The 25,450-nt window shown below is 36.6% G+C and overlaps 1 long non-coding RNA gene across 1 annotated transcript in view; it reads right to left on the bottom strand.

Annotated features, from left to right (window-relative positions):
- The window catches only part of LOC118147469 (uncharacterized), a 55,783-nt gene extending 31,436 nt beyond the window's left edge, over window positions 1-24,347 (bottom strand). Inside the window, exon 1 of the long non-coding RNA XR_004733898.3 lies at window positions 24,159-24,347. This is a non-coding gene — a long non-coding RNA (uncharacterized LOC118147469). The remainder of the gene's footprint in view (window positions 1-24,158) is intronic.
- Window positions 24,348-25,450: the final 1,103 nt, after the last annotated feature.

Raw genomic sequence — 25,450 nt, 5'->3', positions numbered from 1 at the left:
TCCAAACATCATTGAGCAAAACCATCTTGATTACATTTGACTTGTAGGTTATATAATTACAGCTATTGCATGCTGCCATGAGAATGTGAGAACTCTGTAAGTTCAGAATAGACATAGGTTTGAAGGAATTAAACTCAGAAACAGCAGAATTTAGGTCCCAGAAACGTGGGGTTTGAGTTGGACTTTGATTAGAAAGAGAGAAATTCATAGTGCAAGACAGTAAAGTTGACAGATTACTGTTCTAACAAATTTGAATACAATTACAATAATCAAATCACTCTCTGTATATGAAGAATACACAAAATAAATCTCACTAACCTAATTTTTTAAGTTTCTTTCCATTTTGCTTCTCCAATTCCCTTTCTTTGACAATGAAAGGTAGCAGATGAATGAGACCAGGTTCCCCTCATACACAATATCCTTCAAGTCATGAATTAAAACACTGAAGGCCTTAGTGACCCTCTGTGGTAGTTTTAAATTTCAAACTCTTAAAGTGTTCTCCGAGGAGAAGTTACTTTCCTCCTCCACAATGGGATGAAGATTTTTGTTTTTGCTTTGAGACGGACTTTCACTCTGTTGCCCAGGCTGGAGTGCAGTAGCATGATCACACTTACTGCAACCACTGCCTCCCGGGCTCAAGTGATTCTCCTGTCTCAGCCTCCCAAGTTACTGAAATTACAGGCACCCACCACCGTGCTTGGATAGTTTTTGTATTTTTAGTAGAGATGGGGTCTTGCCCTGTTGGCCAAGCTGGTCTTGAATTCCTGACCTCAAGTGATCCACCCACCTCAGCCTTTCAAAGGGCTGGGATTACAGGCATGTGCCACTGCACCCAGCTGGGATGGAGTTTTTAATGAACAACACAGACAGCATTCTCCACATTTCAATTATATTTGGAGTAACTGATGCATAAACTCATTTTTAACTCAGGATCCCTGAGTTTTTAAAGTAGTTTGCAAGGTATTTTTAAATAATGTTTAAATTGTACCTTTTTGATGTCACTACAATTATTTTCAAAGTGTCCATATTTTACCTGTATTTCTGCTCTAATTTCTCTCCTTGCATTTCCAAACAGCTGTTCCTTCCTCTTTCAACTGCTCTTGTTTCATAAGCACCACTAATGAGCCAGTGCGAAGTCTACTGATGTCCCATAAGCCGGAATAAATGTGAGGCAATTTTAAACATTACTTTTATTTGTACATCATTTAAATTTGGAATCCAAAATGAAAAACACACACACACATGCACACACAGATTACGGAAGCTAATTTTTCTCATTTTACTCTTAAGCATGAAAAATAATGCTTGGTTTCTGTGCATATACATAAACATATACTATTTTTGTAAAGATATTGAATACACAAAATTTAAACAAAATAAATTTAAAAGCTTCATGTGTACATAGAAATTTTCCATTTATGAATGTAAAAAGCAGGCATGTGATTAAGATACTATATTCTTTGTGTAGGCCTAGATTGGCACAACATAGCAGTCTCTCTTCTCTGTCTGAAATTTCATAGCAAGTAAAGGATCTCTTATTACATTTACATATAATATTTCCCATTTGTTGCCATTTTAAATTGATCTGTACAATCAATTTTAGCATTTAATAGCTAATATCTTTAGGATTACCTTCATTCCAATATCTTCAAACCTCCACACGAATAGTTGTCTTTTAATTTCTAGATACTCAAAATATTTTCAGATTTAATTTTCTAATTTTGAACACTAGCTTCATTGTGACTGGTAATTTTGAAAAATTCTTTCCACAATTGCCACTCAGATCACACATGATGGCTTAAAACAAGAAAATAATTCAGATTGGCATAAGCACAATAGATCTTATGTTTCTGGTCACTGAGGATGAGATATTGACTACTTTCATCCTTTGAGCAGTTACTAACTAGTACATCAGCATCAAATTGTTGTATAAATGCAGGAATACATGAAATTTAGATTAACACACAATGGAATTAGAGTATAGGAAAGGGATGCAAAATTAGTGAACAATTATAAAGGGACATTAGTGCCAAAATGTAAAGACCTTAGAAAGCTGCACACCTGTCTTGCAACAATAAAAGCCTGGTTGAACTGAAAATTAATGCTTTTTGTTAAACACATCAGGGAACTAAGGTTTCAGAACTACCTGCCTTCCTAAAATCTAGAGAGACATGACCAAAAGGAGAGTCACAACCAAGATCTGCCCATCTGCAGCAGAAACTGTAGAAACATAAACTGCTAGGGATGCTTAGATGGTAATTTGATGAACTACTTGAGTGCTGGAGTCTGAGTAAGGATAAGTGTGAGAGCGAGACTTTCAATAAGACAGCAGTTTCTGGAGGACCCTAGCAATTGCATAAAACTTACCTCTTAGGCGCCTCATCAGCATCTCCCCGTAAAGATCTCAGAACAATGCCTAATGGTTCTGGCAGGGGAAAGAGAAGTGAAATCACTGTGAAATATAGCTAGAGGCTTCTCCATAACACAGACCTACTCTTTTGGGAAAATACTTTGTGAGCCTTCTCTTAGCTGAACAAAGGCCGGTTCTCCTTCTTCAAACTCTTCTAGCCTTCCCATCTTAAGAAGTGAGGTGTGTATATGTGTTTGTGTGTGTGTGCGCATGTGAGTATATAGTCAACAGGAATCAGCGTTTCACAAAAATAGACTTGAAACACAAAGGTCAGGTTACAGAGTAGGGAGCAAGGAGGAAAAAAAATCTTCATCATGGGAAAACGCTTATGTAGGTAATATCCCAGAGAGAGAGGCACACTAAAGCACTGAGATTATTATAAAGTGCATTCCCATCTCTCTCCCTTACTGTGAACCAGCAAGGCTCCCAAGTAATAGCAGCAGATTACAATGAAAAAGCTCAAGGATGCAAACTGTCTCTGGGGAGGAGTACTTAAGTAACTCCAAACAATAGAGGAGAAAAAGAAAATACACTAGAAGAAATTGAATCCTGTAGGAAGAGCTACAGAAAGCAATAAACATAGCTCAACTTCTTGATATATTCAAATAAATTCTCACTACTGATGGCCTATTTACCCCAATTCCAAGTACTTAGTACATGCTCATCTCTCAACAAAAAATTACAAGGCATACCAAAAGGTAACATAAAACACAGTCAGGAAAGATAAGCAATTATAAGAACCAGATTTAGATGTGACATAGACGTTGAAGTTATTAGACAGGAAATTTAAAATAACTATGATTAATTTATTAAGGGCTCTCAGAAAAAGTAGATAATATGCAAGACTAGGTGAATAATGTTGGCAGAGAACTCAAAATCCTAAGAAATAATCAAAGGAAAATACTAGAAATCAAGAACACAAAATAGAAATAAAGAATGCCTTAATGGACTTACCAGTAGACTGGACCCCACTGAGGTAATAATCTGTGGGCTTGAAGGTATGTGAATACAAATTTCTCAGACTTAAATATAAAGTTGAAAAGTGATAAAAAAGTAAAAGTAAAAAAAAATAATATGTAAGAATGTGGAACAATTTCAAAATACATACACATAATGTCATTTGAACACCAGAAGAGAGACAATGAAACAAAAGAAACATAATAACTTTCAAAAAATTAATAACAATCATTAAATCACCGATTCTGGAATCTCAGACAATGGAAGGCCAAGCAATATCACAGCTATGCACATTATATTCAAACTGGAGATAAACCAAGAGGATAAATCTTGAAAGAAGCCAGGAGAAAAAGCCCAGCTTACTTATCAAGGAAAAAGTGTAAGAATTACAGCCCTTGCAAAACCCATATATATTCTCAAGTTCAAATGAATAGTTGCCAAGAAAGGCCACATTCTACACCATGAAACACAAATTTTAAAAACTGTAGCACTAAATACATATATAGAAAAGAGAAAAGATCTAATTAAAAATCTGAGCTTCTATCTCAGAAGTTTTGAGGAAGAACAAATTAAGCCTTAAGCAAAAGAAAATAACTGGTGAACTAATCTATGCCCACAAATTTAGATTAAATGGAACTTGAAAAATACAAAATACCAATATTTACACATGGAAAAATATGTAACTTGAATAGGCTTATGTCTGTTAAATAAATTAAATCAATAATGAATAACTTCTCCAAAAATCACCAGACCCAGATAGTTGCACATGTGGATTTCACAAAACATTTAAAGAAGAAACAATACCAATACTCTACATTGTTTTCCAAAATTAGAAGGATTAATTTCTAACTCATTCTATTCAGCCAAGATTACCCTAAAACCAAAACCAGATAAAGATAAGAAGGAAAACTGTAGAATGATACCTTTCATAAGATGAAACACCCCCAAATAAAACTAATTCTGGAATTCTTTTTATCCAGTGTTGCTTCATCTTATGAGCGATACTATTATTGCTATAGTTGGTTTTCAATTTCCTCATTTATAAGTGAATGGATTATGCTTTTTTGTTCTTGCTCATAATCGTGTATATAAGCAATAATACACACATATGTACCTTATATATAAAAAAAAAAGTTTCAAGTTATTTCCATCATAAATAAATACTCTTCAAGGTTATTAACATCTACATGACGGTTAGCCAAAAACCTAAAATCATCATATTCATAATTAATGCTTGTCTCTAAAATAGCATTAGCAATCAGAATTAAAGGGGTCCTTTTACAACATGGCCTGGTTGTAAAAATGTGACGTGGCTACTTATGAACTATATGAACTCCGGCAAATTAATTCATCTTTAGCCTAATTTTCTCATTTCTCATGTGTATTAATTTGTATTAATTTGGATACAATGAATCCAATTAATGGATCAAAACTGCTACTCAAATTATAGAGTTCATCTGATGAACTCTAATGGATACAATACACTACTCAAATGATAAAGTTCATATGACTATAATTAAGAACATCCTCCAAAAACCCTTATTTCAATGTTTAGCTCAAAAAAATAACTAAAACTTATCTGATATGACTACTATTATTGTTACCATTATGAAAGTTTGAATGGAAGAAATATGGTAAACTCACAGGTACTCAATTCTATATTGAGGGTCTGGCTTACTACAGAAAGAAACCAGTCCTAAGAATTACAATTCTCTGATAAGAGATAAACAGATTAATAGCATCATATGGTCCCAGGCCAAAAGTAGCTATCACATAGACACTTTTAGTAAAGTAAAAACAATTTACTAATTATTTATGCAGAAAGCTTCATTGAGCACCCACTGTGAGGAATAGACTAAAACCCTGAGAGGCTTGTAATTGCTATACAGACACATTTTTAGCACATTCTAGGTCTTAGGAGAAAATGTTATTATTCATTCCTGGAGAGTAAAAGGCAATTGTGCAAAGAAAATGCCAAACTGAGAGTAGAAAGTATGAGAAAAATTTTCACTGGGATAAGTGGGCCAGTGAAAGTACATTTCAGGTGGATAAAGGAATTTTCAATGGTTTGAGTAATAAGGTAGCTCATATTTGTTTAGCACCTATTATTTACTAGGTGCAGTTCTAAACTCTTCGCTTCAATATGTTGCGTATGGTGAGATTTTTATTTTAACTGCACTGGAATGTATAAGCTAGACATCCTTAATGGATAAGAAAAAACATCTTCAACAGCAGAACCCTCACCTCTCCCCCACACACCAAAAAAATGTCAGCATTAGCGAAAACACATATCAGGGAAGTGACTCTTATTTTATTGAATCTAAACTCCATCTCCAATACTTTGCATTGTTTGCTGCTTTTTAAATGTTTTAATTAAGAGCTAACTTACAAATTTTATCTTTCCTAACGCCTCTTAGATTTTGAATAAATTAAAGAAGATTCAATATTACTAATGGCATAACTAGAAATTTCCATAGTGACCATCTGCAGTGAATAAAAAAGTAATTTTTCTTATGTTTATTTGATGAATTTATAATTAACTCTCTTAAGGGAAGACATAGGATACCTAATCTAGTCAGTTCTATCCATGGTTTCCTTAGACTTATTTGCTATTTTTTCCAAACTACATTATATTCATTTCCAGGTCCTCCCTTCTATCTTCTTCTACCAAAAGTGGCACCATGTCTAAGATAAATCAAACAATTTCATGATGATAGTGTATGAGCCCTGGTTACTTCTCTGTACTTAGCATAATTAATGGACTTGGCAGTTCTTTTGGTTTGTGCTTTGAACTGTGATTGCTTTGGAGAGAAGGGGCCCCTAGTGACTAGTCTTCCCTCACTAATCCAGCCCCCTGTATAAATGTCCTGCCATTGGCCATCCTCTGAGGTTTCAATTTTCCCTCTATGTTCCTGGTTGGAGGCTCACTCTAGATTCACCTTTGTCTAGAAAATAGGAAATGTGCAGTGTAAAATTTGTTGTGTCTGGCAGCATTTTGGTGGCTATTTGCTCTCATATCTAGTTCATATTATTTACAAGGAATTAGGCTCTCCAACAAATCTCTTCAAAGCCATGAAAAAAATTCAGGGGTGGTCCCTAGCCAATGTTGCATCCAGATCTACCTTGCCATCATTTTCTTTGACAGCAGGATTTCTGTTGAGTTGGGGAGCACAGCAGGGCTGCTGAACGTAAAACTATTGGGGACGGGCATGGTGACTCACACCTGTAACCCCAGCACTTTTGGAGACCAGAGGAAGCAGATTGCTTGAACTCAAAAGTTTGGGACCGGCTTGGGAAACATGATGAAACCCTGTGTCTACAACAGATGCCAAAATTAGCCAGATGTGGTGGCATGCTAGTGTTCCCAGCTACTAGGGAGGCTGAGGCGGGAGCTTGAGCCTGGGAGGTGAACGCTGAAAGCTGTAGTAAGCGAGGATCGCATCTCTGCTCTCCAGCCTGTGTGTGTGTGTGTGTGTGTGTGTACACACACATGCATTAATGGGCTTGGGGAAAGTGTAGAAATGTACCCACATACCCTATGACAAAATATTTTGAAGATATAGATTTTTTTCTTTTTTCAAGTTCATAGTCGTCTTCCTACCCCAGATCTGAAGAGAGTAATGTTTAGCTCTTTATAGCAATCTGAGAATGGACTAATACATGGACCTGTATTTAGGTTTTTGGGTGGCTGAACCAAGCAGGTGTTTTCCTGCTCTTTATCTAAATGTTCTGACCCAGTATTTCCAGGTAGTCCTAAGGGTCTCCCAAATCTAACAGAGAGGAAGGAAGAAGCACCATGTTCTGTTGTGTGGTGAACTCAGTCTACCTAGACACTGGCTCTGGTGATTGGAGGCAGTTAATATTAAGCCAAAGCAAGATCTTTTTCTCTGCCTTGTCAGGGCAGAAACTGTGATTTTCTCCATACTCCTGGCCTGCTATATGCAGCTCACACTCCTGGAATCTGAGCCTGTATACTCCGGGGTAAAGATAAGTCCTCAATTCACCTTGCTTTTCTGTAGTACTCATTTGGTCACCAAATTTTCAAAAAATATTTTTCACATAACCACAAACAAAAAATGATATCTGTATTTCAGGTGTGTGTGTGTGTGTGTGTGTGTGTGTGTGTGTGTCTGAGAGAGAGAGAGAGAGAGGAGAGACAGAGAGAGACAGAGAGAGAGAAAGAGAGATCTGTAGGGGGCCTCTAAAGCAACAGTACTCAAAGAATGGTTTAGAGAATGCTGAGGTTTCCTGAGACCCTTTCAGGGGTCTGTGAAGTCAGAATCCTTCTTATAATAATATTTAGGTGTCATATGCCTATTTTACTGGAATTCTGCAGAGACTACATATCATGTAATAGCACCACTTTTTTGGCTAATGAAATGAGTATTTATGTATTCTTTTATTTCAAACAATTTCTTAGTTTTAATGTCACACACACACTCACACATATCATGAAATAAAACTCTTTGCGGTCTATAATAATAACTTTGCAAGAAGAAAATGGCGCCTGAGATCATAAAGTTTGAGAATCACCCAGGCAAATCATGTGCTCAGCACAGGCATTCTTGCCTGGATTGAGGTGGAACTCGTTATTTTCCCTAAGGTTTCCTGACGTGTCTTATCTCTTCTCCCACTAGGCTGTAGTCCAGAGGTGTGAGTTGGGGACAGACGTTCCATTGCATTCTCTTCTCTGCCCAATTATTCCTTCTCCTCTTTACCAAATTTCAAGGTTATTCTAGGTTGCGATAACAGATAATGGTGATAGCAGGAACAAAAATCCATCATCTAAATTGTTTATATTTTTAAAGTCTTCCCCAACTTACATCTGAAGCCTTGGTGCATCTTTCAAGGCCAGTAGTAAGATGTCTTGATTTTCCTGTCTCCGAATTTCCAACACTGGCTAATGAAAATTTCATTATTTTAGTGTCCAAAGAAAAAGTGTTTGGTGTTCAAAGGAGTGAAGACTAATAATTTTAACGTAATAATAGTAGAGATTGACCAGATCAAACTCTAATAGCCTCTTCCTGATTCACATTCTGATAGACTTTCTTGAGTGAGAAAGAGAGATGGAGGTACTGCTAATAGGCAGACTATGGAGGAGTGTTCTGTGAACATCACCTGCTGAATCATTTCCAAAATCATTCAAAAATCTTCCTCTGGCCAGCGAGATTTTCAGCAGAGTTGTCAGACAAAGATGATTCCAATGGAAAGCACAGGTGCCTGGGAGTCAGGTCATGGGGCAAGCCCTGTCTCTTGTACACAGTAGCTCTCTGGCCATCAGCTACGTAATGTAAAGTGTAAATAACATCAACTCTACCTGCTGCAAGGGGATATTTTCTAGGAAGAAATATGGTAAGCCAAGTGAAATTTCTTTGAACAATAATAATTGATCTTCAAATTGTACACTATATATCACCAGCATTTTTAGGATTATTTTTACATTTTAGACATAAAATCATAATTACAATCTGTTAGTTGGCTTTGTAGAGATTATAAATAAACCTCAAATTGTAGTGTCCCTTAAGCACTTAGAGAATCTGTTCTATAAGGTTTATATGTGTTATTTTATACAAACCTGTATTTTTAAATATTTGCATAAATGATTTTATTGACACTACTGACACCACGAATAAACAGAAAACAACACTCTCTACACTATAACCAGAGGTATCAAAAGCTATTTATATGTTTTATCTGATGTTACTATTATGAAGCATAAATATCTGGTGAGCAAGTTGCCCATTGTAGAATTATTGTGTTTCCTAGTATTGATAGTCACATAGTTCAATATTTTATTGTGAAATTGTAAGCATGTTTTATAAAGAGCCCTTTTGGAAAATCATGGCTTTATTTATTTAAGGAATTAGTTCTCATTAGTCCAGATTATTCACATTTTAGCACAGTTTTTACAGGTCTTGTAAAAGGGAAATTACTCATGTAAACAATGTCATTGCTAGAGCCATTATACTTAAAATTTAGTGGTATCATAAAGCATGTTCTGCCACTGGACAAGTTTAAATACACAGTGCAAAAAGTCTTAGGTTCTATCTGCCAAGCTGAAAACATCTTGCCAACTCTTTGCAGTGTTGGTAATTTGGAGGAGATACCTCTTCATCTATACTGAAGTAAGATTGAAAACTTAGCCTTTACAACTTGCTATTGTATTTTGAAAATAAAAGAGACTTGGCTCAACAACCTCTATAACCATTGCTGGATTAAACATGACACACACCACCACCACCACCACCACCACCACCACCAACACATCTGCTTAATCTGGCATCAGATAATAACGATGAAACACTGGTGATTCTATAGTTTAGACTCCATAGCCCTAAAGCAGAGGATATGGGAAAACACTCATCGACTGCCTTCAGAATTCTTTCATCCAAGAATGGAGAGAATTGGCCTTTACAATAGCAAAGGCTTGGAACCAACCCAAATGCCCATCCATGATAGACTTGATAAAGAAAATATGGCACATATACACGGTACTTCTGATTAAGGCCAATAGGAGGATTGGTTGGGATTCTTAGCTTGGGGGTACCCCATTATCCTTTATACTCAATAGCATTACCAAAATATGATACAGAAAATAGGGTCATTTCTGGCTGGGAGCGGTGGCTCAAGCCTGTAATCCCAGCACTTTGGGAGGCCGAGGTGGGTGGATCACGAGGTCAAGAGATTGAGACCATCCTGGTCAACATGGTGAAACCCCGTCTCTGCTAAAAAAAAAAAATACAAAAAAAAATTAGCTTGGCATGGTGGCGCACGCCTGTAATCCCAGCTACTCAGGAGTCTGAGGCAAGAGAATTGCCTGAAACCAGGAGGCGGAGGTTGGGGTGAGCCAAGAGCACACCATTGCACTCCAGCCTGGGTAACAAGAGTGAAACTCCATCTCAAAAAAAAGAAAAAGAAAAAGAACTTTGTTATTTAATTGTGTTGGGTTTGAGGATATAGCCATTGCTGGAAATTGTCACTCTTGCAATGGCTCTAATTTTCTCTTTTCAATATCTGGGAGTGTACACTAACATAGACCACTCCAAGCAAGCAAAATATTTGTGTTGTAAGATACGATCTCATGGCATCAGTCAAGGGTATGGGGATTTGGAAGAAAAGGTTACCATGGAGAATATCTAATGTATACTTCTGTAATTTAGCAGGTCATCTTTTAATTTTTCTTTTTTCCTTTTAATTACCTTATTACTTTGGGTAATCATAAACCAAATGGTTTCTAGAAATAGTAGAAACCACAGATTAAAAAGCTTTAGTGGTATGCATGTACAGTCAAATTATTAACATCCTCATCTCAAACTCCGTTCTTACATATAACTAAATCAGTTATTAGCCTCAACATTACAGTTATCTACCAATTCAGATTTTTTAAAAATAATAATTACTTCATGAATCTTAACATCAAAATCTTTATCATTTGTTCCAATTTTTGGTGTGTCTGCTCTGCAGGTGGCTACAACATGTGCTTAGAGTGCAAATGGGCACCAAGACCCTGAAATTATTTTAATAAAATTGAATTATTTACAAATGAAAGTGGTCATATTGTTGAGGGTACTACTCTCCTTATCATAGGGTTTTTGTGTATTTCATGAAATTTATGATGTTATCAATTATAATCATGTTTCAAATGTTCTGAATCACTAAGAAACCATCAAGTCTTTAAGTTAAACCACAATTCAATGTTGTTTAAATATCTTAGCATTTCTATTTTATATTTTATATTGAATGAAAATGTTTAGTTATTTAAACGTAAGTGTCATCATATATTGTTTATGCATACACAATAGTAAATTCTCAGCAAAATAATTTGCTAAGGTATTACTAAAGCCTCTTTACGTTCAAAACCCAAATCTTGTGGTAGAGAATCTTTATCATTTTTATCTTCCTTATGAGATCATCCTCTGTTCCATCAATACTATTAGTGATACAGCCTTTGTCAACACTCCACCATTTTCTCTAAGTTATTATTTTGTATAAAATAGGTTTATTTGCAGTTAGCTAAGAGCCTGAGGAATTTTCACTATCACATATTAGGTCAGAAGGAAAGGGCTTCCATGGGAAATTTGCAAGCAAAAGACTCCTAAAGGTGAGAAGAATCAGGCTTCCTAATCTTCCTCTTGTCCCACTGAGAGAAGTACCAGGGACATTTTGCTCTGCTACACATGCAGAGTGGGTCTGTGATCTAGTGGAGGGAACCTGCTCCATCTGGTAATTCCCACTTCTTAAAGGACAATAGTGACAAATGGCATTCTTAGTGGGCATACAAATAGACTGTTTAGGACTAGGTAGTCTAGATTAGGGTGTAGGCACTGCTAATTTGCATTTACACAATTCCACATTCTCAACCAGAATGATAATCAACTATTCAACATTCTTACAAATAACTACCATGTATTTTGCATATAAGTTAGATCCTCCTCAAGTCTCACTGTTTAGATAAATATTATCTCCATTTCAGGCAAAGACATTGAGAATTAAAGACAATTTCTTAGTGACTGAGTTAATAAGAGATCAGGTTGGTTTACTACCCATGAACTTCTCCCTGACTTGTTATTATATCATAGTATCTGCCTCATATCATATTATCACTGGTATGTGGTCTTCTAACTCTCAATTAACTTGCTCAGAAGGACTAAAGAATCATCCATGATAAGACACAGTAATTATTAGCATCATAACTCCGATTTAGGTTCTCTCAGTCCAAAGTTTAAATTTATTTTGTGTTTTTCCTTATTTTACAGCAGCCTCTATCCTATCCCTAAATTTGGTCAGTCACTATCCTTATATGAAGGGGCTTTCTAGTCTTACGACTTTTTTTTAGTAGAGATGGGATTGATTTATGTTGACTAGGGGTTTCTCAAATTCCTGGCCTCAAGCGATGCTCCACCTCATCTCCCAAGGTGCTGAGATTATAGTTGTGAGCCACCATGCCTAAGCCAGTCTTGCAATTCTTGAGCAAAAATCATAAATAAGTTTAGTAGTTCTATCATTTCCTTAAAACTCTTATTTGTCCTTTCTTTGGGCCTTTCTTGGAGAATACAATCTATAAAAGCCCGAGGCATAGATATTAAAAAATTTATTTTTAATCTAACTAGTTTAATTATGGACAGAATTACTATATATACTGTTATATATCATATTTCTGGATATGAAAATAGGATGATATCTCTGGCATATTTTTATTATTATATTGATTACCTTAATTTTTTTCTCTCCATTGTTCCTTTATAGCTTACACACTATAACTATTTATTCTCTTGGTTTAACATTTTGTTCCCAACCAAACTGCACAATCACTTTGAAAGTGACAAGATGACAACTGAAAATGACAATCCCTTAAAAAGCATTTGTACCCTAATATAAAGAAGTGCACTAGTTCACCAGTTCCATTCCCTAAACAAGTTTGAGACTGAGAACTGATGAGAGTCAAAAGGACAAAGAATGCTTTATCATTGAGTGTAGGACCCTCACAAATCACACGCCTGCTGGACTCCGAACAGGCTCTCTGTGTAAGCACCAATTTTACAGTTGAGGAAACTGTAATGTTTACAGTCATGCATATTTATCAAGCCCCATAAAGAGTACAAATTATCTCATAGTCTATGACCCCTTTTACCTATACTGCCCATCCAAGTGTTTCATCAGTATTTAGGAGTGCTGGCCAAATTTTATTATGCTACTTTTTTTTTTTTTAGTTTAGACCCTCGACTGAATTTTCCAGTCAAATCCAAACAAATTATTGAATCCAGTAAAATGCTGAGATGAATGCTAATTTAATCCAAGGAAGTTGATGTGCAATGGGAGGATTCCAGGAGAAGCAGCAGGACTTGTTACATGGTTTTTGCTTTTGAACTAACTGGCTGTGAGAGCTCAGACTTCTCTTTTATAAATGAGGCTTCCTGATTATTATAATTAGATTATCATATGTACACTTTCAAATGCTGGCTCTAGTAATTTTATGATTCTTTGAATTTTCTCTGTTTTCAGGAAAACAATTTGCTATGCTCAGGTTTAAAATAGAAAAAAATAGGCTATAGAGGTTAATACTATCTTATCTAGGTTTTGTTTGCAGAATAATTTGTATTATATGAAAGCCTCGGAAGTGAGCACATATTGAAATTAATCAGTGAAGAGAACAAAGGGCACATTTCTGTATTTAAAAACAGAATCTTAAAATGAACAGCTAAACTCTGCCTCTATTTATGGTATTTACTATGTCTGAAAAATTAGTTTAAATAATTGTTATGGAGGCACATCACACCAGTAGGCACTCCAGAACCCAAGAGATTAGCCAGTATAAGCCAGTCTGTAAGATCATTAGACATGTCAATGTTTGAAAGTGATCTCAAGAGAGCGAGAATGGGAGGCAGAGAGAGCACATGAGAGATTATGTGTCTTCGTTTCAGAAAATGATTATGCTAAGCAGAGTTATTTTCAGTAATGAGCTTTTATATTCAATTATATTTATTTAAATATAGTGATTATGCAAAGTACATCTATGTTGGTGCACTCTGAGTTCTTTATATCCCATAAACTTACCTACTACCACACCTCTTAGATACAAAGAAAGAATTCAGCATCTGCCTGTACTAAGTAATCACATACCCAGAATCCTACCTCCTGAATTCAACCATTCTGAGTTGTTCTTAAAAAATATGAGAGTATAATAATAAAAGCAATAATTGGCCGGGTGCGGTGGCTCATGCCTCTAATCCCAGCACTTTGGGAGGCCGAGGCGGGTGGATCAGGAGGTCAAGAGATCGAGACCATCCTGGTCAAAAAGGTGAAACTTTGTCTCTACTAAAAATACAAAAATTAGCTGGGCATGGTGGTGCGCGCCTGTAGTCCCAGCTACTCAGGAGGCTGAGGCAGGAGAATTGCTTGAACCCAGAAGGCAGAGGTTGTGATGAGCTGAGATCGTGCCATTGCACTCCAGTCTGGGTAACAACAGCAAAACTCCATCTAAAAAAAAAAAAAAAAAAAGCAATAATTGGTTTTTCAGAAATGTTCACTATAATATCTATCTCAAACTATAGTTCTCCTAGCAGCATATAAAATTTTATATTGAGCTGTACCCTCACCAATAATTGTTATTGTCAGAATTCAATTTTTTCTCAATACATTGTTTTTTAAAAACATATATCTCATTATTTTGTATTGTTTAAATTTATAAAAAAATAGAAAAATATTTATATGTAATTGGCCATTCTGCCATTCTCCTTTCTTATGATGTTAAATACTTCATGTATATTTGCAGCTTTTCTAATAGGTTTTTTGGCTCTTTCCTGTTATCAGGAAAAAATATAAGAGAAAATATATGTATATATAATTTTAGTAATTATGCTTCACTATTTAACTGTTTCATAAATACAGTCCCTCAAATTGAGGCTATCCTTCTTTTTTTTCTTTATTTTCTTTTTCTTTTCTTTTTTTTTTTAAGATTCAGGATCTTGCAATGTTGTCCAGGCTGGAGTGAAGTGATGCAATCATAATTCATGGCAGTGGCCAACTCCTGGGCTCAAGTGATCCTATTACCTCAGTTTCCTGAGTAGCTAAGGTTACGGGTGTACACTCCCACACCTGGCTAATTTAAAAAAAGATGTAGAGATGAGATATGCTTGTGTTACCCAGGCTGGTCTTGAACTACTGGGCTAAAGTGATCCTCCTGATTCAGCCTCCTAAAGTGCTGGGATTACAGGTGTGAGCCACCATCATGCCCAGTATTTTTTGTGCTTATTGGGTGGCTGCTATTTTGCTTTTTAACATTTTTAAATGACATATAATAATTTTACATATTTATTAGGTACAGAGTAATATTTTGATACATGTATACAATGCATACTGATCAAATCAGAATATTTAGCGTATCAGCAGATCAAACATTTATCATTTCTTTGTATTGGGAACATTCAAAATCCTCCCTTCTAGCTGTTTGAAAAAATAATACAAGTTCTTGCTAACTAATATCAAATTACAATGCTATAGAACGACAGAACTTGTTGAGTTTGGCAGGAATTCATCCTTTTTATGGCTAATATTCCATTGTGTATGCATATCGCATTTTCTTTATCTGTTCATCTGTTGATGGATAAAGGTTGATTCCATATTTAGCTACTGTGAATAGTGCTGCAATAAACATAGGGGTGCAGATACCTTTCAATATACTAACTTCCTTTTCTTTAAATAGACATCTAGTGGCACTGCTCAATCATGGAGTAGTTCTATTTTTAGTTTTTTAAGGAATCTTTGTTAAGTTTTCCATAATGGCTGTGCTCCACCAACAGTGCATAAAAGTTCCCTTTTCTCTACATTCTAGGCAGCATTTGTTACTTTTATCTTTTTCATATTAGCCATTCTAACTGATATGAGATGATACCTCAATGCATTTTTCATTTGCATTTATCTGATGGTTAGTGATTTTGAACAGTTTTTCATGTACCTGCTGGCCATTTGTGTGTCTTCTTTCAAAAAATGTCTATTCTGATTCTTTACCCTTTTGAAAAAAAAGACTAATCAGAAACTTTATTTCTTAAAGCAACAACAAACATCTGAATGGGATAGAAAAGATAGTTTAAAAGAAGATGTCTATGAGGCCAAGAAACACATGAAAAAATGCTCATCATCACTGGTTATTAGAAAAATGCAAATCAAAACCACATTGAGATACCATCTCATACCAGTTAGAATGGTGATCATTAAAAAATCAGGCGACAACAGATGCTGGAGAGGATGTGGAGAAATAGAAACACTTCTACACTGTTGGTGGGAGTGTAAATTAGTGCAACCAATGGGGAAGACTGTGGCAATTCCTAAAGGACCTAGAAAATAGAAATACAGTTTGACCCAGCAATCCCATTACTGGGCATATACCCAAAGAATTATAAATAGTTCTATTATAAAGACACATGCACAGGTATGTTCATTGCAGCACTGTTTACAATAGCAAAGACCTGGAACCAACTCAAATATCCATCAACAATAGACTGGATAAAAAAAATGTGGCACATATATACCATGGAATAGTATGCATCCATAAAAAACCATGAGTTCATGTCCTTCATAGGGACATGGATGAATCTGGAAGCCATCATTCTCAGCAAACTGACACAAGAACAGAAAACCAAAGACCATATGTTCTCACTCATAGGCAGGTGTTGAACAATCAGAACATGTGGACACAGGGAGGGGAGCATCACACACTGCAATCGGTTGGGGGGAGCTAGGGGAGGAACAGCTGTGGGTGGGGATGATGGGGAAGGATAACGTGGGGGGAAATACCAGATATAGGTGATGGAGGTATGAAGGCATCAAACCACCTTGCCATGTATGTACCTATGCAACAATCCTGCATGATCTGCACATGTACCCCAGAACCTAAAGTATAATTTAATAATAATAATAATAAAGAAAAGATAGTCCATTAGAGTCTGAAAGAAGAGAAATAAAACAACTGATTGGTTGTTTTGGTTACTATCATCTGCCACATTGATAAGTCTTTCATAGACTTAGGGTTTAAATTATTCTTTGAGTGCCCAGCTGGATTTCTAACTTCCAGACATAGTGGCAGGTTTTTGCTACTACAGAAGTGCAGTTACCAGGGACAGAAATGAACAAAGATGCCCTCTAAATTCAGGTGAATATAATGCTTGATCCTTTGCTTCTTTTTAATTGTATTATTTGTTTGTTTGTTTTTGCTGTTGAGTTATTGTGTTACTTTTATATCATGGATATTAATCCCTTGTCAGATGAATAGTTTGCAAATATTTTCATTAAATTTACAGGTTGTCTCTTCACTCTTCACATTGATTGTTTCCTTTGTTGTGCAAATGCCTTTTAGTTTCATATAATCCTATTTATCTATGTTTGCATTTGTTGCCTATGCTTTCGAAGTCTTAACCAAAAAAAAAAAAAACTTTGCCAAGGCCAATGTCATGAAGCATTTATCTTATGTTTTCTTCTAGTAGTTTTATAGTTTGGGGTCTTACATTTAAGGTTTTAGTCCATTTTGAGTTGATTTTTGTATATGGAAGAGATAGGATCCATTTTCATTCTGCATATGAATATCTAGTTTTTCCAGAACCATTTAATGAAGAGAGTGTGCTTTTCCAATGCATGTTTGATGAATTTGTCAAAAATAAATTGACTATAAGTTGGTGGATTTATTTCTGGATTCCCTCTTCTCTGTTCTATTGGTTTATAGGTGTTTGTTTGTTTACCTTTTCTATGCTTTGAAGTATGAAGTATCGCTATTCATTTTATGGTTTAGCTGTTTCTTTCCTAATTAAAACATTTCCGTCATTTTCTTGTTATAAAGATAAATGCTTATATAATTTTTTTCTTACAAAAGGCAGCTTTTGAATGCAGTGGTTTAATCCAAACCAACTGGTTTTCCCAAGTGGCTTGTTTCAAAACAACTGCACCAGAACCATTTTCTTAAAGCTCATTCTTTCCTTCAGTGTGTTGAACTACACAAATGGTATGTACCAATATTCACATATTCATGGGCTCTGTGTGTCTGTACTACATGCAAATTATTTGTTTATCACTGCACCAACACCTCACTTTATTGATTTCTCTAGCTGATATCCGGTAAGATGAATTCACCAGCTCTGTTTTTTTTCAAATTATTTTTGTCCTTCTTGGACTTTGTGTTCTTCTGTGTAATATTTAGAGTAAGCTTATTAGGTTTGCAAATTTATATTTACTCTCCTTAATATTTTAAATGATGGATTAATATGAGAAATTTATATCATTTCCATGCTTTCTTCTTATATATGTAATCATAATGTATTGCACCATTTATTTTGGTTTTATTTAAATGTTTCAGTAACTTCATTTTATTTTCCCCATAAAAGCTATGAATATCTTTTGTAAGATTTATTCCTAGGTATCTTCTTTTCTGACTATTTAATTGGTATTATTTTAGAAATAGTATTTTAAGCTCAACTGTAGATTTATAAGATTCACTATTTTATCTCTATACTTACTCATTTTATCATATGCTTAATCCAAAGATATGCTTATCTTTATACTAAATACTGTTGCTATTATTTCTTATTACTTTGAATGATTTGTATTTAGATTACCTTTTTTTTTTCTTTTGCTGGCAAATTAAATCTCCTTAGAGATATGTGAATAAAACATGTATTTTTTTCTGCTGCTTTAAACCATCAGCACCATAAATTGAATCAGTAATAGAAGACATCTGAATTGTATTTTATTGTAAAGGAAATAGTTTTGTCTTACTCCTCTAGATATTTATTTTTTCTTTTTAAATATACATAATCAGATTAAGAACATCTTCTAGACCCAATTTGCTATCATATATTTGGATTAAAATCTATCAACTTATTTTGTTGATCTTCATTTTGAATACTTTCTTCTTTTTTGTTATAGGCTTTTTTTTTGGGGGGTAGTTTTACCTTTTTCTTTTCTATCTCTCATCTGTAGTGACTATTATTTCTCTGTTTTACTTTATCCTTTTATTTTTACCCTTAAAGTTTAAGATACCACTTAAAAATCTAAATGTACCCGTTGTTGTTATTCAACTTGAAGACAATTCAAAGACTTTAGGATGCTTAGCATCCCACTTTTCCACTGATGAATTTTATGCTACTATTGGTCTCTGCTTACATTTAGTCTTTTTTGTTTTGTTTAATGTGTTTTGATCATTCATAGATAAGCATATGCTGGTGCTAATCTTTAACACATTTTTTTTTTGAGTTGGAGTCTTGCTTTTGTTGCCCAGGCTGAAGTACAATGACACGATCTCAGCTTACTGCAACCTCCACCTCCCAGGTTCAAGCCATTCTTTTACCTCAGCCTCCCGATTAACTGGGATTACCTGGGATTATAGGCATATGCCACCATGCCCAGCTAATTCGGCATTTTTAGTAGAGATGGGGTTTCTCCATGTTTGTCAGGCTGGTCTCAAACTCCCAACCTCAGGTGATCCACCCACCTCAGCCTCCCAAAGTGCTGGGATTACAGGTGTGAGCCACAGCGCCTAGCTTCTTTTACATTATGTAGACTCTTCCTTCTTGTATTTCAGAATTTTTTATAGGATTATTTATTTTCTTCCTGGAAAAAGTTATATATTTTTTTAAATTGAATGTCTGCTGGTAGTTCTAAATTCCTGTTATGAAATTATAGAACATATCAGTAATAGTACATGGTAATTTCATAACTTTGAAGTTATTTTCCCACTGTGTTTAGAGAAATATTTTTGCTGTTACTATATCATCTTAATGCTAATCTGACAGTCATCTGCTTTTCTTCCACCTTTCTAGATTTTCCTAAGACTTTCAGGAAAGAGTCCTGAAAAGAAACTCCTAGGTAGAAATTTCTGCTTATTTTTATTTGTGGAGATTCACTAGACTTCTTGAATCTAAAGTTTGGTGCCTTATATTTTTTCCAGTATATTCATAATCATTACCATTATCTCTTAAATTTTGCATGTTTTTGTGTATTTTGTGTTATTTATTTTCTAATTTGTAACTTGTTATTAATTTGCTTCCATTTTGTTAATTGAGGTGTTTTTAATTCACTGATTTCATTTTTCCTTTCTAGAAAAACTGCTGTAATTTTCTTTGTAATAGGTTTTGTCATTTTTAATGGTTTCTTGTTTCTTAGACCTATAATCAATGCTGTGTATTTTCTTCAAATATAGTAACCATACTTACTTACTATTTAAATATATGTAGCTTCTGAGAAGATAAGTCTAAAGATCATTTATTTATTCCAAGTGTCAATTATGGGGGCAAGTTTGTATATATTTACATGTAAATACATACACACATACATATATTTGTGCTTGAACTTATATTTTTTAAAGTTAATCAGGCATCTCAAGGGATTTGTTTTATGGTTACTTTCTCCATGTCAGATTTACATCATCCTCCACAGACTACCAAGTTCAACAGATTTTAAATTCATGCATGGACTTGGAATTTTTCTATTCATGCAAGTGTTATACACTGAAATACTAAATGCAGATGAGTGCAGAGCTGTATTTTGAATTCCAGAGGCTACTTTTCAATATGGTTTTTCACTTAAATTTAAGATAAAAAGAAACCATTTTGGTTGTCAATTAGAATTATTTTTTTTCCTACCTTATTCTTTTATAGAAAGAAAAATTTTCAGTCTTCAGGTGGAGTTTTCAGTTCTAGCTTTCTATTTTTGAGGAGCTCAAGGAATTATTAACTTTCCAGGAGTGGTAGTTAAACACCAAGTTTCTGTTTCTGATATTGGCAAAGACCTTCAGGTTTATCCCTCAGTTTTGTGTTTTACTCTTCATATTTATTCTTCCTCCCACCAACCCACCCTGGAAAGTTATCTTATTTTGTCATTTCACTTCACTATCCATTTATTATAACCATTTCTTAAAAATATATTATCTAGCATTTCTGTGTATTTAGCAGCAGGGATTTACTCCCAGAATACTCAGTTTGCCATTTGCTGACAATTGAACTCTTCTGATTTGGTTTCTATTTGCTTTTTCTTCACTTTCCATCTCTAGTTCAGAGTCCATAGGTTTATCGCTGTTATCCCAATACTGATTCCCATTTCTTTCCCTATTTATGCAATGCTCTACATTTAGAACTCCGTTCACATAAGGTTCTTTGTCTTTGCCCTCTTTTTGAAATTCAAAATTATTTTTGTACTTACAAGACCCTGAATTTGAGGTCTTCAAACTTCACTCTAATACAGATAATTCTAGGTTCCATCTCCCCAAGTGTAATTGATTCAGTTTATTCTTAATACTTAACATTCTTTTTCACCTCCATGGCTCCTATCAATTATATAGGCTGCTGCATACATGTGGCAAATACATATTTTATGGGATGTATATAATACCAGGTATAATACTGGGCAAATAGTAAAGGGGCAGACAATACTGGTTATTTTTCAGGGGAAGGGATGGGCAACAATAATTAATTTGTGCTTAAAACACTGTGAGTTATGTAAACAAAAATATTTCAGTGGAATGTATTGAGAAAATATCAAGCAAATGTATAATAATAATTCACAATTATATAAGCTTTTTACACATATTAGTAATGTATTTCTCCCTACAACTCCATGAAACAGGCATTGCCAATTTTATTTTTAGATCCCTTTTACAGATTTTAAACTGAAGCAGACTAGAGGCATAACATGCCCAATTCATACAGGCTATAATTTTTGAGCCAGGTTATAAAATCAGGCAGTCTAGCTTTGGAATATGAACCTATATGCCTATGCTACTCTTTCATGCTGAGACAAATATAGAAACAAAGTTATGTAAAAGAGAAATGAATAAAGCAAAGTGCTGAGATAAATGTTCTTTTGGCTGTATCTATCACAATAATAACAAACCTGAACACATATCTGTGAACCCAAATCTTTCTTCTCCTTGTTTTCCTGAGTTGTTTAAATGCTAGCAATGGTTGCAACATTCATTTTGTCTTCTTATATAAAACATTTTGAAATGTCATGTAATTCTTTCCTCAGCCACTTCTTATCTTCAATCAATAGTCACTCACTGATTTATACAGATTTGTATCTGAATATTTTTTTCACTATTTCAGACTTGACTCAGGTTTTCATTGTCTCTTCTCTAGATTTTCATAATAAGTTCCTAGGTAATCTTCTAGTCTCCACTGGCTTTTGTTCATTCAGCCCTTCATACCTATGCCAGGAATATTATCTCAAATGTTCATCTCCTGTTCACCACCTTTTTATTATCTGCCCATCACTTTATTCTGCAAATAATGCAGAATAAAGCTAAACCTCTTTATTATTTCATATGAATTTCTTTTTCACTATTTCTCCCTCCCATATCACAACATTAATTTTGCTCTCACCAAATATAAAAAGAAATGTATTTATAGACTTTTGGCTATCAAGATCTATGAATAAACAAACTTCCAGCATTACATATAAAACTGACCCCTCCTCATAAAATTCTTTCTTAACCTATACTAACCTAACTCTTGAGAGTTAGACATTTTTCTTTTCTTTTTTTTTTTTTTTTTTTTTTTTGACAGAGTCTCATTCTGTTGCCAGGCACTAGGCTGGAGTGCAGTGGCACAATCTCGGTTCACTGCCACCTCCACTTCCCAGGTTCAAGCAATTCTCCTGCCTCGGCCTCCCAAGTAGCTGGGACTACAGGTGCACACCACCATGCCCAGCTAATTTTTGTATTTTTAGTAGAGACGGGGTTTCACCATGTTGGCCAGGATGGTCTCGATCTCTTGACCTTGTGATCTGCCCACCTCAGCCTCCCAAAGTGCTGGGATTAGAGGCTTGAGCCACCGCGCCCGGCCATTTTTCATTTTTTAAGATCATCTGGTCAGACCTCAGGCCCTGAGAACCTTTGTCCCCTGGGACAGTGTGCTTTCCAGTGATTTCCTTGGCACAGTGGGCATGGACGAGATGGTGGTCCATTCCTCTGGGGACAATTTCTTATAAAATGTCCCTTCAGACCGCACTGGTGGTAACAAATTCTGCCAGACTGGTGGCTAACCCAAGCCTTTCCCTCATTTGAGCCCCTGGGGTCTGCTTGCCTGAAAGCCATGACTAAGCCTGATCTCTCGTATTTCTTTCAGCCTGGTCCTCCTGGTCTCTAGTATAAAATACCAAGGTTTCCTGGTTCAGTAATGATTCTAGGCTCTGCTCTGGTCCCAAAGCCAGCTTCTGGAGCTTCCTCCTATATCCGCTGCTGAATAAGTAATAAACTTGTCTTTTAGCATTAACTGACCCTCTATGGAGTCTGGTGACAGGGGATGTACTGCCTTCAGCCTTCCACAATCACTCAAGGAAAACTGTCGGGTTTTCTTCCTTTCCCTTTGGGGGTTAGGTTTTCCATGTGGCAGAGGGTAATTTGGCCACGCTATTTGGCAGAGAAAAATGAGCTGCTTCTTCCTTAAATACTGTGTGTCAAATTGGTCCCAATTTTCCATCATACACTTTAATGGTGACTTGAGCTTGGGAATAGAAGCACCCACCTGAAATTAAACACAAGGGATGCCCACATCCCCGGTTAAAGAAATTACAGCTGCTTTGACCCAAGGTGTCCCCCAGGTAAAATGGGTACTAAAATGAAACGTCTTTCAGTCAGTACCCCGATATTTCATGTGCCCAAGATGCATGATTCATCTTATCAGAGGGCCTTCTATGTACTAAATTTGAGTCACGACCTACCAGCTTTATAGGACCACTCTCACTGCCTGCTGGACCTCCAGCAAATAGCACAGACACATAGAACAAGAGGAGCTATTGGTTTGGATATTCACATACCAATAAGCCCCGATGAGGCCATTGAGGCTCAGGAGATGGGTACCAATATTTCCCATCAGAAGTCCAATTTACACAGGCCAATCTATAAAACTGCCCCAGAAGGGTAAACTTCTAGGGAGGGGCCGTTAGAGCACACAGTTCAAAGAAGGCAGGCCACGTGGCTGAGGCTGGAACAATACCCTCAGGACGGGGCCTCCTCTCCCCAACCCATTTTCCTTTGTAGGAAAATGCTCTTAAGGTTGTGAGTCCTGCCATTGACTATTTGGGCCTGGAACCGATTTAACTAAGATCTTCTAGATGGAAAATTTCTGCCAGAGAGAGAGCCAATCCTAAGCATGACAAATAATACAGTAATCACAAAGTCCCATAGCCTTCAGCTTCTGACTTTCCCCAAAAGGCTTCACCAACCCAAGACTAACTCCACCAGGGAGTTGAACCAGCAACCTTGCAATTACAGGCCCTACACCTTTACTAAGTGTGCAAACAGACCACTTACATCAAGGGATGGCAGAAAGTTTCCTTAAGCCGTATTTTGAATGAGAATGCTGCACCCTGAGGTGACATGGCCTGCCTAAAAGCCGAGCAGGGCTGATGGCTAGCAGCAGCTTTGGCCGCTTCCTTTCCCTCAGAGCCGCACCAGCTGAGGAAAAAAGCAGCTTGCCATGTCAGTTTAAAAGCCCTGTTCACAGCCGTTGCTGGGCTGCCGTTAGTTCCCCTGCCCTCTCGTTGCCATATTGACCCCCGCCAGAACCACTTGCACTCCTGGGCCACTTCCCAAGCTACTGCCCGCACAGGGACCCATGGCCAGCAGGTAAACGCACTGGGGAGCCTTTTTACCCTGCTTCCTGGGACTGGGGAATGCCGGAGGGGCCTGCCAGAGCCATGTGCCAGGCTGCCACCCTCCGCGGTCCCCCTCAGGCTCCAGCTGTACCTTGCCCCTCCCCGCTGTTTTCTCCAGCCCAGCGCTGCAAGCTGGCTTCTGCCCCTGGGGCTGGGCTGTTCCCACCAGCAAAGAGCAAAAGGTGGGGCGGGGGGCAGTGCTTGCCCACTCTGCCTCACAGGCTCCCTCAGGTTTTGGTCCTAGAGATAATATCCAAAGGTCAGAAGACAGAAAGTAGAGACAGAGCTTGAAGGTAAAAAACCGTGCTTTTAATTCTGGCTGGGCCGTGCTTGAGAGGGGCTGGGTCGTGCCTCTGAGGCACCTCCACTCAGGTTCCCCAGCCCTGCCTGGTTGCAGCCGCTTCCGGTGTTCTTGAAGAGACAGGACAGAATAGGGCTGGTTTTACTCACAATTATGGTCATCTTCTCTGGTTGCACCCCTTTCCTGGCTGTACCCCTCTTCTGGTGTACCCCTCTCCTGGCTGGCTTGCCAAAATGTAATATTGGGGTTCAAGAGTTCAGGGTGCCCTTAGCTCCCCTGAGAGGATGTTTCTCCAGATTCTTGGCCTCCTGCCCTCTCACAAATGAGAGAGGGGACCATGGTGCAGTGTGCAGTAAATGCCCTACTCAAAAGTCTGTAGAAAGTGATTTATTTAGAGAAACAGGAGAAGGAGAGAGAAAGAAACAGCTAACTCTCACACTGAGTGAGAGAATCCAGAAAGATGCAATCCAGGAGAGGAAAGCAGCTTCCACACTGAGTGGAAGGGAATAGAGATGGAGTTTAGGAGGGGAAAACAGGCTTCCATGAAGGGAGTGTTCATGGAAGTGGTTCCAAACATGGAGTTCCAGAAGTGTATATTTTTTAGTACTTTTGGATCTTACCTTGCTTCACTCGGATTAGGAAGGCTC

This window comes from Callithrix jacchus, chromosome 14, assembly GCF_049354715.1.
Source record: "Callithrix jacchus isolate 240 chromosome 14, calJac240_pri, whole genome shotgun sequence".
NCBI lineage: Eukaryota > Metazoa > Chordata > Mammalia > Primates > Cebidae > Callithrix > Callithrix jacchus.
This window is presented reverse-complemented; position numbering and strand designations above follow the sequence as displayed.